General features: G+C 41.2%; 1 protein-coding gene across 2 annotated transcripts in view; it reads left to right on the top strand.

The window, feature by feature from the left end:
- The window catches only part of KCND2 (potassium voltage-gated channel subfamily D member 2), a 501,119-nt gene that overhangs the window by 160,809 nt on the left and 325,828 nt on the right, over positions 1 to 14,482 (top strand). The window lies entirely within an intron of this gene.

The raw sequence follows: 14,482 nt of genomic DNA, 5'->3' as shown, positions 1-14,482 counted from the left end.
TTACTTTACATTTTCAACCTTATTTATGACTTACAGATTATTTGCCCATTCAGGAAAATAATTATGAAATAAATTTTGCATACATGCTCTATTCAGTTATAACTCAGTAAATTATGGTCATTTTGTTAAAAAAAACCCTTTATTTATGTAAATATTTATCTGTGCACTTTATACTATTTTCACAGGATACTTAAACTGCTGACAAAATATTTGATGTTCTGGACTTTTCTTTCTCTGTGAAAAATCTGTGGAGCCATTACCCAAAGAAAAACTTTAGATAATTTGCATGAAAATTACATTTAAATTTTGTTCTGACCTTTCCCTTTCATTTACAGTATATCTGAAAACATCTACGGTTATCATGTCAGTGAAATACTCTTCCAAAAAATCTACTCTGCAATCGTGCTGTACAACTTAGTTATGCTTTCAGATAGGTTTTTATAGTAATTTCCTTACAAATTCCAAAGAAGTATCATCAGTAAGATTTAAGATCATTTTAGACTAGTTTATCAGCAGATGTGTGTTACATTCATGTGGCATAATATAAGATACAATTCAAACAGAATTATCAGCCTCTCCCTTTATACATGGTAAGGGGGAAAAATGAGCAAATTAATGGTGGGAGAAAATAGCCTTTAACTACTAGACTTTTATGGGTATGTCATCTCAGTTATTTTCCTTCTAAGGTGATTTACATTGAAAATGTTATTGTACTCCAAAATGTGATTGTTCTGTAGTAGCAACTGTAGGATGTATGCTTATAATGCAATTCTACCAGAATCAGTATCATGTTGCCAAGTACCTTATCAGGCTTGTTTTACAAAGATTTTATGGTATACAATATGTGATGCAAATGAACCTTAAAATACAATGTTACAAAGAATAAAATTTGACTTTTTTATGGTAACATATTTTAATGGATTTTTAGTTATGACACTAAAACAAATAAAGGTCATACAACAGTCAATGTTCCTAAAATGTTAAGATCCATAAAATGACTTACTTACTGTAACAGTCATATTTGAAGGATTTATGTGATCATTATTACATAGAAGTGACCTTGTCTTTTATATACTGGTATTACTGTTCCCAATAATGATGACCTCACTTTGTGATTTATCTTATTAAGCCACGGTAATTTAAGAGACATCCTTAATTTGATTCTTACAGTGATTTTTGAGAAATTGTAATTCAGTAACTGTTATAATGCCAACATTTCAAGCTTGTGTTATAAATCTTAGGTGACCTAATTCTACCTTTTACCATGAACGCTGCCTAAATGAAGTAGCCTTGATGCAGAATCATACATTGTAATAGAGTTTTCTGTCCCCTGTGCCATTGTGATCATAGCACAGCAAGTATTTTAAGCAGCCTCAGTAGTAGATTCATCTTTGTTATTTATGCGGGGTGAATATGGGGTGGATTTCTTTTTCCCTTTGTGCATATGAATAGCAGTTTTCTAACTGTGTTCTTAGATATATTTGACTCTGCCAATGTGCTATGGTCACATAGGCTAGGGATAGACATTACACATAAACTGGTTCAAGTGCTCAGAAACTGGTTTAAACCTGTAACAGAACAGATGTCAGTGCACATAAACCAGTATGAAGATGGCTGCTCCCTGACCAGAGCTCTGGCAGAGACTTGCAGGCATACAGTATCTGCCTGGCTTTTCCCTGCTAAACAGGGGTTATTACCCCTCCCCTCTCCCTTACACAGACCCCTCAGCATTAGCTAGCAAACCACATGCTGGCTACAGTCCATGGTGTGGGAGAAGACAGTCAGACAGGCTTTTTGGAGCTAAACAACAGGTAACTTAACGTCCTTCTTTGGAAGAGCTGTTTTAGAAAAGCTCCATTAGTTAATGTAGAGAGACTTTGTTTTCTTAATAAACACTGTGTTAGGGGTGATAAACATTCCCTGCTGGGCTGCTTTGGAGGTGGGGGGAATAATTAGTCTTGCCTGGCCACACCCCTCTCAGCTCAGCCCTGTGGAAGCCAAGGGAGTGTTGCTGTAGCACCCCCTGGCTTCTAGCCTGAGCCACTGCAGGCATCTCCCTGCATTTCTGGCATGTCTGTCTGGCTACAAAACTGATTTGCCTGGCCAGGTTAGACTAACCTGCAAAGATTGAATCTATTCAGGCTCAGGCTTTTTGAATGTCTGTCCTTAGCCATAAGCATCTGCAAATATACAGATCATGCACTGGGTTATGCACTGGCTGGCTAGGTATGCACATTCTGGGTGCATCGACACATGCCTGTTAATGCGCACCAATAAGCTTCAGAGCTTATCACTCTGGAGCTTATTGCTGCCAGGTGTGCATCTGCATGTGCACTCACATCATGTTGAGCAGCATGGTGAGCATGGGGCTGCATTATACAGAAGTGGACATGGCTATATGAGTCGTTTACTGCAAATGCCCTGCCACAGCTGCCTTTTTGTAACTGACATCTATTTGCTACCCATATTCTGCAGCTACCTTGGGTATCAGAGGCTTGATCCTGTGAGACAGTGGTGCCCGATGCTTTGCCTTAACACTGTCTGATTTGGGGTTTTGGGGGGGGTTGAGGGGGGAGTAGTATCCTTTCCTTTCTTCTTTACAATTGATCAACTTATTTTCTACTAAAACAAATTTAATTTAAACCACTCGTGCAACTTTTGATTATGTAAATATATGCCAATTTAAAGATTTTAAAGTTTCAAGATCATTGCTTCATTTCATTGAGGTTACTGATAGCATGTTTTGTGTACTCAGTTCTTCCATCCCCTGATGGAAGTTCTCCAAAAATATGCTAAATGTGTCTAGTGAATGCACAGACTTCTATTTTGAGTTTTAAAAAGAGTAGGACAGATCAGGCCACCAGTTTTAAAGCAGAATTATCTTTTGATATCAGTTGAGATTTCTGATTAAAGATTGACTATATAATATAGTTCAATAATTTCAGAAATAGAATATCCTTCTTTCCATGGTAAACTTGCAATCTAGAGCACAAAGGAAATTGATGGATTTTATATTTTCAAAAGCAATTACTGAGAAATGATAGCCAATACATTTATTTTTCAGCTTTCTCTGCAATGGTGATCATTCTTAGGCAAAATATGAAAGCCTGATAATTTTACTAAAGATAAAATTAATTTCCTAAAACCTAAGAAATACTATATTATGCTATGTCATAAAAATATGTAGCAATAGTTAACAGTAACAGTGATTTGGCTGGCAATCATCTGCCCACACCTCTTGACCTCATGTCTATTTCCAGGATTATCCTTTATAATCCACAGGCATATACACACAAACCCACACACACACACACACACACGTGTGCGCACATGCCCATGGAATCAAAGAAATGGAAACACATCAAACTTCACATTTTATAGTTCCTTCTATATTGTTCTTTTAAGGATCATAAGGGTTTGCCCTGACAACAGCAATAATCCAATCTAGCCCTCAGACTTCATAGCCTATGTTGCAGAAGTTCTGCCAAGATCTGCCCCAGTGGTCCTCAGCTAGCCATTGCCCCAAAAAGACTGTGTTCTCTGTTGTACTTTGCATGTACAAACAATTTTCACATATTAACCTCTGTCTACTCCATGAGTTGAAAGATTGTACTCTATTGTCCCATTGCAAATATAGTATGGCAGACAAGATGTGGACTTGCCTAACATCACACAGGTAGTCAATATCAAAGCTACAGTTAAAATGTGGGATTCTTCTGTTCCACCCATCTTCTCAGGCAAAAAAGATGATATAGAAGGAATCACTTGCTGTAGACAAAAGTTCCATCAAGTGCTCAGAAGAAGAGTTTCCTGTAGAAAATATGTCAGAGGCTGATACAGACTTCAGGTGGTTACCCAGCATTTTATGTTGTTGGTTGCTGGCAAGAATTCCGTAAGAGGAAGAGGTAAAAGGTTTCTGCTTGATTTATTATCATGTATTAGAAAATCTGACTTGATGCACTGAAATTGCAAATATGCAATGTAGACTTCATGCAGTTCTTTAAAGTATTACTATGCAAGGGCCACATTTCATGCTCAATTACACTGGCATATATTTTGACTAGTCATTGGCTTCATTCTGGAGTAAGTGTATTTAGTTTAAAAGGAGCACAGAATTTGGATAGAATTTCATCTTAGTCCTTCTCATTTCTTTCCTTCTCACTGCCTAAATGTATACAATACATTGTCTTGGCCAACATGAATTTCACACCTCCCCATTCACATTTAGCATGTGCTCAATCCAATATTTTTTATAATACAAAACAGAGGGATGAATAGCAATATGTACTATATATTTATAAGTAGAGCCGTAATTATATCTGTTTCACTCACTACATCTTCAGTAATTTTTAAAAGCTTAAGTAATATTTGCTGAGGTATCTTGTTCTGCTTTTCTGTGTTCGTGATCTGTTTTTTTCCCCCTAAGGACACTGAGTGTAATTTGTATGCTACATCTGAAGCATGACCTTGGCTTCTCATGAGCTTTGATTCAGACAGCAAAGATCTCAGAGTGTTTGAGCTTTTGCAGGTCATTTCAGCATTATGCCCAGTCTCAAACAGTTTTGATGTGAAGTGTGTGTGTATGTGTGTGTGCGTGCACATGTGTGTATGCATAGTTTAGTTTGCAATTTAACCCATATGATTAGTCCTACTGATATCAGTGAAACCCTTCTTTCCCATATATTAAAGAGCATATGGGAAATGGGGGTGAGAGAGAAGGGGAGCAGGGGCTGTGGCTCTGAGTTCTTATGCACCAAATAGGAGTTCTGACCACATATTTTGCCAGTAAGCTGCATGCAGTGAAAAGACACTGCAGGAGGGTGGCCCAGTAGTTCTCTTGCTTCACTGAGACACTATGACCCCAGTGCTTCCCTTTGCTGGAATGTACATTTCTACATTCTCCATAACAAAAGACTGTAGCTTATAGACGCAACCAAGTCCAAATGTAATATACTCAAAACTTTTGTAATTTATGGGATTATCTAAATATGCAGATTTAGATCATCAGCCATTTTTAAGGCATATTAGGGGCACAGGTCTACACGTGTGTGCTTTAAGGTGCCTTAAAATGGCAATGATTGACTTTAGTCCCAATTTGGTCCACACACCGCATTAATGCACCTTAGCATGTGCACATATAGACACATACCTCAATTGCCTCAACTGAAAAAGAAGCTTATAAGGGATGGAAGTCAGGAACTGCCACTAAGGAGGATTATGTAGCACTGGCCCACAACTGTTGGGAGCTCAAACTGGCTACAGGAATCAAGGCCAATAAGAAGTCCTTCTTCAAATATATGGAAAACTGGAAAAATATAAGGCCAACATTGTATCCTTGCTGAACCAAATGAGGCAGCTGACAACCAACACCCCCCAAAATATTAATCTCAATGATTACTTTCCGTTGGTTTTCCACCATCCCAAGGGGATCACCCTGCCTGACAGGACACAGGACTACGAGGGTAAGGACGATCATATGCCTATAATTGGCAAAGATCTTATGAGGGAATAGCTTGACAGGCTGGACATCTACAAGTCAGCTGCCCTGGATGGAATGCATCCAAGAGTGCTAAAATAGTTGGCTGACACCATAGCATGACCAATGGCAAGGATATTTGAGAACTTGTGGTGCTTGGGAGAGGTTCCTGAAGATTGGAAGAGGGAGGATCTTGGAAAAAATCATCAAAGACACCATCAACAACAGGCTAAAGGAAGGCAACATTCTGAGAGAGAGTCAACACGGCTTTGTTGTGAGTAGGTCTTGCCTGATGAACCTCATTTCCTTCTATGACCAGGTGATGCATCACCTGGACAAAGGACAAAAGGTTGATGTCATATCTTTAGATTTCAAAAAAGCTTTTGACTTGGTCTGCCATAATGTCCTCGTGGTAAAATTGGGGAACTGTGGCCTTGACAACCTCATGGTCTGATGGCTGGGGAACTGGCTCCATGGTCAGACCCAGAGAGTGATAGTTAATGGATTTGAGTCAACATGGCACATGGCGACAAGTGGTGTCCCTCAAGACTCAGTACTTGGGCCAGTACTCTTCAGTATATTCATAAATGATCTGGATTTGGGTATCAGAAGCAGACTGGCAAAGTTCACATATGACACCAAATTATGGGGAAATGTGGTCACGCTAAAGGATAGGTTGGCAATTCAGGCCAACCGGACAGGCTCACAAGGTGGCAGATCAAAACCTGATGACATTCAACACGGAGAAATGCAAGGTGCTCCACCTCAGGAGAAAAAACCCACATCATACTTATAGGCTTGGCAGTTCACTAGCACCACGACTGAAAGAGACTTGGGTTCATGATAGACCACAAGATGAACATGAGCCACCAATGTGATGCCGCAGCCAGCAAAGCAAATGAAACTCTGGCTTGCATCTACTGATGCATCTCAAACAAGACCCAAAAAATCATCCTCCCACTTTACCTAGCTTTGGTGAGGCTGCAGGTGGAGTACTGCATCCAGTTCAGGGCTGTACATTTTAGAAAGGATGTGGGGAAGCTTTAGAGAGTCCAGAGGAGACCCATGCACATGATTATAGGACAAAAGAGCAGGCCTTAAGAGGAGAGGCGAAGAGGCATGGGACTCTTCAACCTGGAGAAGTGAAGGCTTAGGGGTGACTTCATGGCAGCCTACACATGTGTAAGGGGTTTACATCAGGGACTGGGAGAACATCTGTTCACCAGGGTACCCCAAGGGAAGACAAGATCTAACAATCATGAACTGCTGGAAGACTGTTTTAGACTGGACATAAGGAAAAATTTATTTACCGTCCGAGTCTCCAGAGTCTGGAATAGACTACCCCCAGAAGTGGTGCAAGTACCTACATTTAAGAAACACTTGGATGCTTACCTTGCTCAGGTGATCTTACTCTACTTGGCTTCCTGTCTCTTGGGCAGGGGGCTGGACAAATGATCTCGGGAGATCCCTTCCAGTGCTAATGTCTATGAAATCTATGCCTTATTGAGCATTAAGCAGGTGCTCATTAAGTTTAGGCATGCATAAAAGCATGTGTAGACACACCCAAAGATTCCTTCCTTGTAGCTATTGTTTTCCCCTATATTTTAGCTGTTTCTTGTAGTGTCATACTCTGTGATTTGTAACAAACAAAATTTTTAAACATAAACAAGCACTGTGCTTGTTTCCTCAGTGCTTTAAGGATATTTTTTTCTGTTTATTTTAACTGAATACAATCTGAGGTACGTGTTAGGACAGAATTCTGGGGTTTTTTGCTTGGGAGCATTATGGGGAAGAGGGCAGAAACAGGGCTAGATAGTCTGCTGCATGCCTGTTGTGTACTACTTGTAGGGAGGGAGAATGAGCAGGTATTTTGCCTATCTGCATTTATTCACTCCAGGAAGATGTGGTCAGTTCACTTGAGGATAAGACCTAGATCCAATTCTCTGTTTATATGATGCCAGCACTGGCCTGTGGTATGGGTCCCTATGCCAGCAAAACACTTAAACAACATGATTAGTCCTACTAATATCAGTGAAACCTGTCGCATGCTCAAAGTTAAGTACATGAATTTACCAGTAAGTGCTCTGCTGCATCAGGAACTTCAAGTTAATAAGAACCAGGACCAACTCTTGACTTCTAGTGTTCTACTCTTCCCTACCCTAAAGTGTCTCATGATAATGATGCTGAAATTTTTAATTTAAAACTTTATGTAGATTTAAGCAACTATGTGATTCAGCTTCATAAAAGACTATAGATAGGCATGGGCCACTGATTTTACATAAAGAACCTCCTCAGTGAACAATTTAACATCAACTTACCCAGTGTTGTTGCAATGTTAGCAATGGATTTAAGCTTTAAATATAACCACAAAATATGTTAAATGACACCATTTAAAACTATAATTTAGATTATCACTAAATCATTTATTTTTATTAGGTTTTTGAATACGAAATATTTTATAAAACAAGGATCACTTGAGTTAATACGAAGTTAAAAAACTATTAGGGAAAGGAGGAAAGGTTATCCAACTGGGCTATACTTGTACTCTAAATAACCACCCAGCCTAGTCTCCCATGCCACAAGTATAGTGGAGGATTGATCTTCAGCTCCTCGACCAAGGAGTCAACCAGAGGCCATCTGCCATCTCAGAACTGCCAACACATCTCCACACTTTTCTAGGTTAATCTCTAGCTGACAGTTTTAAGCCACTGAAATGAACATTTTGCATCACTCACAGTAGCAATACAAGGAGGCCATGCTGGGACCCCAGTTTCAGCCCAGCATCATTCCAGAAACACTTTACTTGTTAATATTTTTCTCTTTGGTAATGTTACATACATTTTTAATACCAGTATATCAGGAAAAATTTTCATGGATATTGATTACAGTTGTAGCAGTTCAGAAAGTGAAATTCCATATGATTATACTGTGCCACAGACACAGTAAATACAACAGGTCAAACAGGTCTCCAGTTAAAAACTCACATAGCAGCAAAACAGATTTATTGTGCATTGGACTGATCACAGCCCTAGCATCATCAATTGTATGAGGATATACTCTTTAGCTGTGGGGACAGGTAGTACGTCCTCCTTTTTTACATCTCCTCAGATATCAAAGTTTTGATTTATCTTCCCTCAAGAAAAAGACTTTTCAGAAATTTACCATAAATAGCTGGACACATGTCATAAAGAATATATATTTTCCATTTTAAAATGAGAAAAATATATGAAATCAAAATAAAAAATAAGCTTAACCCATATTGACCTCAGCCTGGTCACTTGCCTTACCAAGACCTTGTATAACCATTCAGTTTCTCCTGGGAGAGTCAGTGCTTTCCCAGGAGAACCCATGAGTGTACAGATGTTCAGGCCTTTTTTCCCCAGAGTAAAAATGGCCACTTCCAGAGAAAATTACCTTGGGAACAAGCAGGGTTAAATGACTCCTGAGAGAATTTCTCTTGGGAGAGCAAAAAACTATACATGTCATGGCTTCCCTCAGAAGAGAGCATAGTCCTTCAGCATCCCACCCACCCTTACACCACACACACACATTCCCCCCCCATCTGACGAGACAGCGTGCAATTGGTCTCTGCGGCTCCAACCAGGAATAGAAAATGCCCCATTCACAAGCCTCACATTGTGCTGCAGGGAAACAGACTGATTATTGGCAGTCTTGGTCAGCTAATGCCCTATGCATTGCTCCCATCAGTCACCAGGCAAACTGAGAGAATCTGAAGAGCATGCTGAGATGTATGTACAGGCCCTCCCATGGGTTGCACAGTATCAACACTGAAAGTTCTCTTCACTTCAGGGCCTAAGGATCCAAATGTTTGCACACAGCTCTTGGTACATTTCCTACCAGGAAAAGAAACCTGGGAGAATTCTCCCAGATTATTTGAATATGTGTATCCAGCCTAAGAAAAAAGTAAGGCTCATATAGGTATAGTTGTATCCATGCAGACAATAAATATCCTCCAATTAAATGCATCTAAAGTCATCCTCCTTCTATCAAATTTGCTGTCTTTTGGCACAGCAGAATGTTAGGAATTTATCCTTAGATCAGAAAGACCTATACTGCTCCATATTAATTGCATTAATAAACATTGACACAAACACTGGAATCCTGCCCCCTCCCTTGCCTCTTTCACCTCTCTTATTTATACCCCTTAGAGTTTTAAAATAAAAGGTCTGAACCTTCATTTATATCAGGAATGAATGAATCTTCTATATTTAGCACGCTGAAAAAAGCTATTTGAACAGGTGCGTCTAATAAAACTGGTTTCTAGCTATTTTATTCTATTTCAGTTTCATCCTATGTTGAATGGCACCTTGTTTCCCTGAGTAAATTGGAAGTCAGCTCTCTCCCCTGGTGCATTTTAGAAGTTTATTTACTTCAAAGAGGTGTGAAATCATCTTACATATCCTGCTTAACCTAAGGTTCTCTCATACACTATAGGACAGATTCTCCAAAGCCTTACTTTCTGTACAAATCTTAACACCCATGCACAAACAGATCAGAATTGTGGTATTTTATTTTTTGGACAAATATAAATAACTCCACCATGTATCAGACAGTTTCATGCCTCTGTAAAGTGAGATCTGCAACTTTTCTTGCATAAAATCCAACCAAAACTGCATTAAAATTAATGAAAGGATCAAGTTTTAAATATGTAGATATTTTTATAATATTATTTGATTATTTTTGGTTTAATATTTCATAGCATCACAGATTCATAGAGAAGCAGGGCTGGCAGGGGCCTCCAGAGGTCATCTAGTCCAACCGCCTGCCAGAGGCAGGATCATCCCTCTCCAAGCCATCCTATACAATCCATAACCCAAACTCCATGTAAGACTACCATCAATAGTGACACAATGCAGACCTAACTCCCTAACCGGCCACAGGTAAAGCATAGGATAAAGAATGGATTCACCTTAATGGTGGCAGTCTAGGAAGGCCAAAATATTGAAGAAAAATATTTTGCGAGTAGTACTCCACATGACATCAATGTAAATCAACAAATAAAGACCTAGCACTGAGACCACACACAGTGTGTAACAGAGACATAACTTTTGCACCCTGGGCAGTGGAGAGATGCTGAGTGCTGGGGTGGAGGAGCGGGGTTGTCAGTCTTACCAGCCTAGGGACTCTTGCTGTTTTCCCACACCCAGCTCCTATGTCTGGGCAGCACAGGTCTGTTCCAGCCATGGCAAAAACTCTTTGGGGACACACCATTCTGATACACCCTCTAAGTTGACATCCAGGACTGGTACCCCTCTGCCCCCTTCTGCCTATTATGTTAGGTATTTACTATGTGTTACAGTATTTGTCATACTCTGAAACTAGAATATCTGAAATCCTTAATTTCAATCTGTATTGATATAATAGAACTGGACATTTTTTGAGCTTTAATTTTATGAATCTCAAAACACTTTACAAGTATCAATACATTAAGTAATTATTATTGTTCATCCCATTTAGCTGATGGACTACTGTGTCCGAGAGAAATTAAGTGATTTGTTTGTGATCATGGAAAGAGATTGTGGTAAAAGTGGGCATAAAACCCCATAATACCATTCTGTGATGTTGAATGTAATGTAAAGTAAGCCTTCATGCTGGGAAATGAATAATTTTTACTGTGATACAGAGAAAAAAAAGGTAGTGTAGCAGTCTTGTGAAAATATAAATACATTTTATTTCTTAGACATTTCATAGACATTTGGGCTGGAAGGGACCCTGGAGGATCATTGAGTCCAGCCCCCTGCCCCAGGGGCATGAAGCCAGCAGGGATCATAGGATCCCAGCAAGATAAGCATCCAAATGTATCTTGAAGGCATTCAGAGTGGGTGCTTGAACCGCCTCTGGTGACAGTCAGTTCCAAAACTTGGGGGCTCGGACAGTGAAGAAGTTCTTTCTTATGTCCATCTTGAACCTGTCACAGTGGAGTTTGTTAACATTCGATCTTGTCATCCCTTGGGGGACAGTCGTTCCCCCAGATCCTGATGAGCACCCCTGATAAACTTATAGGTGACCACCAGATCACCCCTGAGCCTGTGCTTTTCCAGGCTGAATAACCCCATTGCTCTCAGCCTGTCATCATAAGGTCTGTTTTCCTGACTCTGATCATGCACGTGGCTCTCCTCTGCACCCTCTCAAGCTTCTCCACATCCTTTTTGAATTGCGAAGCCCAGAACTGAATGCAATACTCCAGCTGCGGCCTCACCAAGGCCGAGTACAGCAGGAGAATGATGCCCCAGGATCTGCTTGAAAAGCATCTATGGATGCAAGCCATTGTTTTGCTCGTTTTACTAGCTGCAGCATCACACTGAAGGCTCATGTTCATCTTGTGTTCAACCATGACCCCCAAGTCCCTTTCATCTGCAGTGCTAACCAGTGTAGCACTACTGAGCCTATAAGCATGGTGCAGGTTTTTCCTCCCAAGGTGGAGAAGCTTGTATTTTTCAGCGTTGCGCACCATCAGGTTCTCGTCCACCCATTTCATGAGTCTGTCCAGATCCGCCTGGATCACCTTCCTATCCTCAGATGTAGATGCTTTACCTCAGAGTTTGGTGTCGTCAGTGAACTTGGCCAGTTCACTTCTGACGCCAATGTCCACATCATTGATGAAGATGTTAAACAGTATAGGCCCTAGGACACAGCCTTGTGGGACCCCACTGGTCACAGTGCACTAAGATGATTGGTTCCCGTTGACCACCACCCTCTGGGTCCTACCGCAGAGCCAGTTCCCCAGCCAGCAGATTGTGGTGATGTCAAGGCCGCAGTTAGCCAGTTTAGCCAAGAGGAGATCGTGGGATACCAGATCGAAGGCTTTTTTAAAATCAAGGTATACGACATTGATCTCTTCCCCCTTATCCAGGCGATCAGTCACCTGGTCATAAAAGGAAATGAGATTGGTCAGGCAAGACCTACCCGCAATGAACCTATGCTGGGTATCCCTCAGGATATTGCCTTCAGCTAGTCTGTTAAGGATGGCCTCCTTGATAATCTTTTCCAAGACCTTCCTCAGGATAGAGGTCAGGCTGATGGGCCTGTAGTTTGCTGGATCTACTTTCCTCCCTTTCTTGAAGATAGGCATGACATTGGCCTTCTTCCAATCTTTGGGCACTTCACCAGAGCACCAGGAGTTCTCAAAGATCTGTGCCAGGGGCTGAGCTGATGTAACCCATCAGTGTTTTACTTCCTGACAGTTTTACTAACAGATCTTTTGTGTCAGCTGTAGCAGTATCTTCTCTTAGGGCCTTGTTACAAGTAATCATGGGTGGCTCCTGGAGTTCTTAACACCTGGATTGTCTATACATTAGCATCTAAAACTAGTTTTAAGCACTTATTATGTGGTTTAAAGTTATACCACTCCAGGACAACATTATCTCTGATCTGTGTTATCCAGTTCATGTTACAGTAAGCTGCAGCCACTCTAAGCCAGTGGCTCTTGACCTTTTTTATACCAGGACTTATTTGTCAACATCAATGGCCAGTCCTGCCCCAGTGTCCCTCACTCCCAATCTTCTGCCACCCCACCCTTAGGCCCCAGGCAGTGTGCGGGGCAGGGGGTAGGTGTGTGGGGTGGGAGGGGAGGCATGGGAGGCCCAAGCAGCCCCAAGCAAGCCTTTGCAAGCTGGAACTCTGAAAGCCTGCAAGGGAAAACCACAGTTTCCCATGTTTTTCTCCTTAAAAGGAGAATCCATTTTTAAAGTTTGTTCACAACCCTTTCGTATAGTCTTGTGACCCACTTTTGGGTCATGACCCCATGGGTTGAGAAATGCTGCTCTAGGCTACATCCTAGTGTAAACACTCCCCTGATGACCTAGATTGGGCCCACTGCTTTCCCCAGCACCCCAGAGCCCTGCTTACTGACCCTCTGCTCCACCCTCCACCACTTACTTGCAGCTGCCCATGTTGTCTGTCCCCAGGGAACAGGCAGGGGAGGTTTAAACTGCCTGTCCAGCTGCTACCACTACTGCTACTGCTTCTGTCTAGGCCAGAAGAGCTTCAACCCAGCAGCAGTGGTGGTAGGGGAGGCAAGTTAACCCTTCTCTGCCTGGTCCCCTGGGAAAGACAGTGTGGGGAGCCACAAAGTAAGTAGTGGCCAAGAGGCAAGGGTGGAGCCCCAGGGCAGGAGGGGTGGGAACCAGGGGAGCCCCAGGGCACAGAGGGAGCTCAGAATGGGTGCCGGTAGGTTTCCCACCTTTCAGTCCAACAGGCCCCTGCTGGCCTGAACCTGTGATGGCTCCAAACTTGAGCTGGAACCCATCAACATTTGTGTGGCTCAGCTCATACCATAAGGTGTAACAAGTCCCTTACTATACCTGTCTGTAGGAAGTGAGTCATTCCAAAATTTACTAACAGCAGCATGATCAACATGACACCATAATGAAAACTGAGAGAATATTAGGATAATATATCAGACCAGAAACTATCATTAATGTCATGGGTCTTAATGGTATGTTTCACTTCCCTAACCTTTACAACATCTCAAATAGAATACAGCAGGGTGCTTTGTTCTTCTAAAGACTGCCAGTATAACAATGCAATCTTTTGATTTAAGCCTTTACAAGCTTGGTTGGGATGGCTTGCAGAATAAAGTACATTGATTAAATAATTCATGGTGCTATAGAGGGAAATGATAGGTAATACTTGTTCTTGTAATAATGCTGCTTCAGATCAACCAAGGTTGAGTACATCAATGGACAGAGCTCCTTGATCATTTAAGGCTCAAGCTTTTGAGGTACTGAGCACCCCTTCAAATTCTCATTGAAGTTGAGAGCTATGCATGTTGCTTGGCAGTGGGTTTTCACTTAACAAATATAGAGTTATAGCATGTTTTTTCTTTATTATTTTCCTCAGGGAATAAAAATACTAGGCTGCATTTCATTCAAAAAGTAGCTGTGGTTCTTTTATGTCACTCATTCATTAAGGCCCAGATCGTGCTTTTTCCCAACTATGTCTAAGACATACTTTTGCACATCTCCCACTAAAATAGTCTCTCTC

This window comes from Crocodylus siamensis, chromosome 4 (genome assembly GCF_052110815.1).
Source record: "Crocodylus siamensis isolate JL-2025a chromosome 4, ASM5211081v1, whole genome shotgun sequence".
NCBI lineage: Eukaryota > Metazoa > Chordata > Crocodylia > Crocodylidae > Crocodylus > Crocodylus siamensis.
The sequence above is the reverse complement of the archived record's forward strand: the minus strand, read 5'-3'. Positions and strand labels throughout refer to the sequence as shown.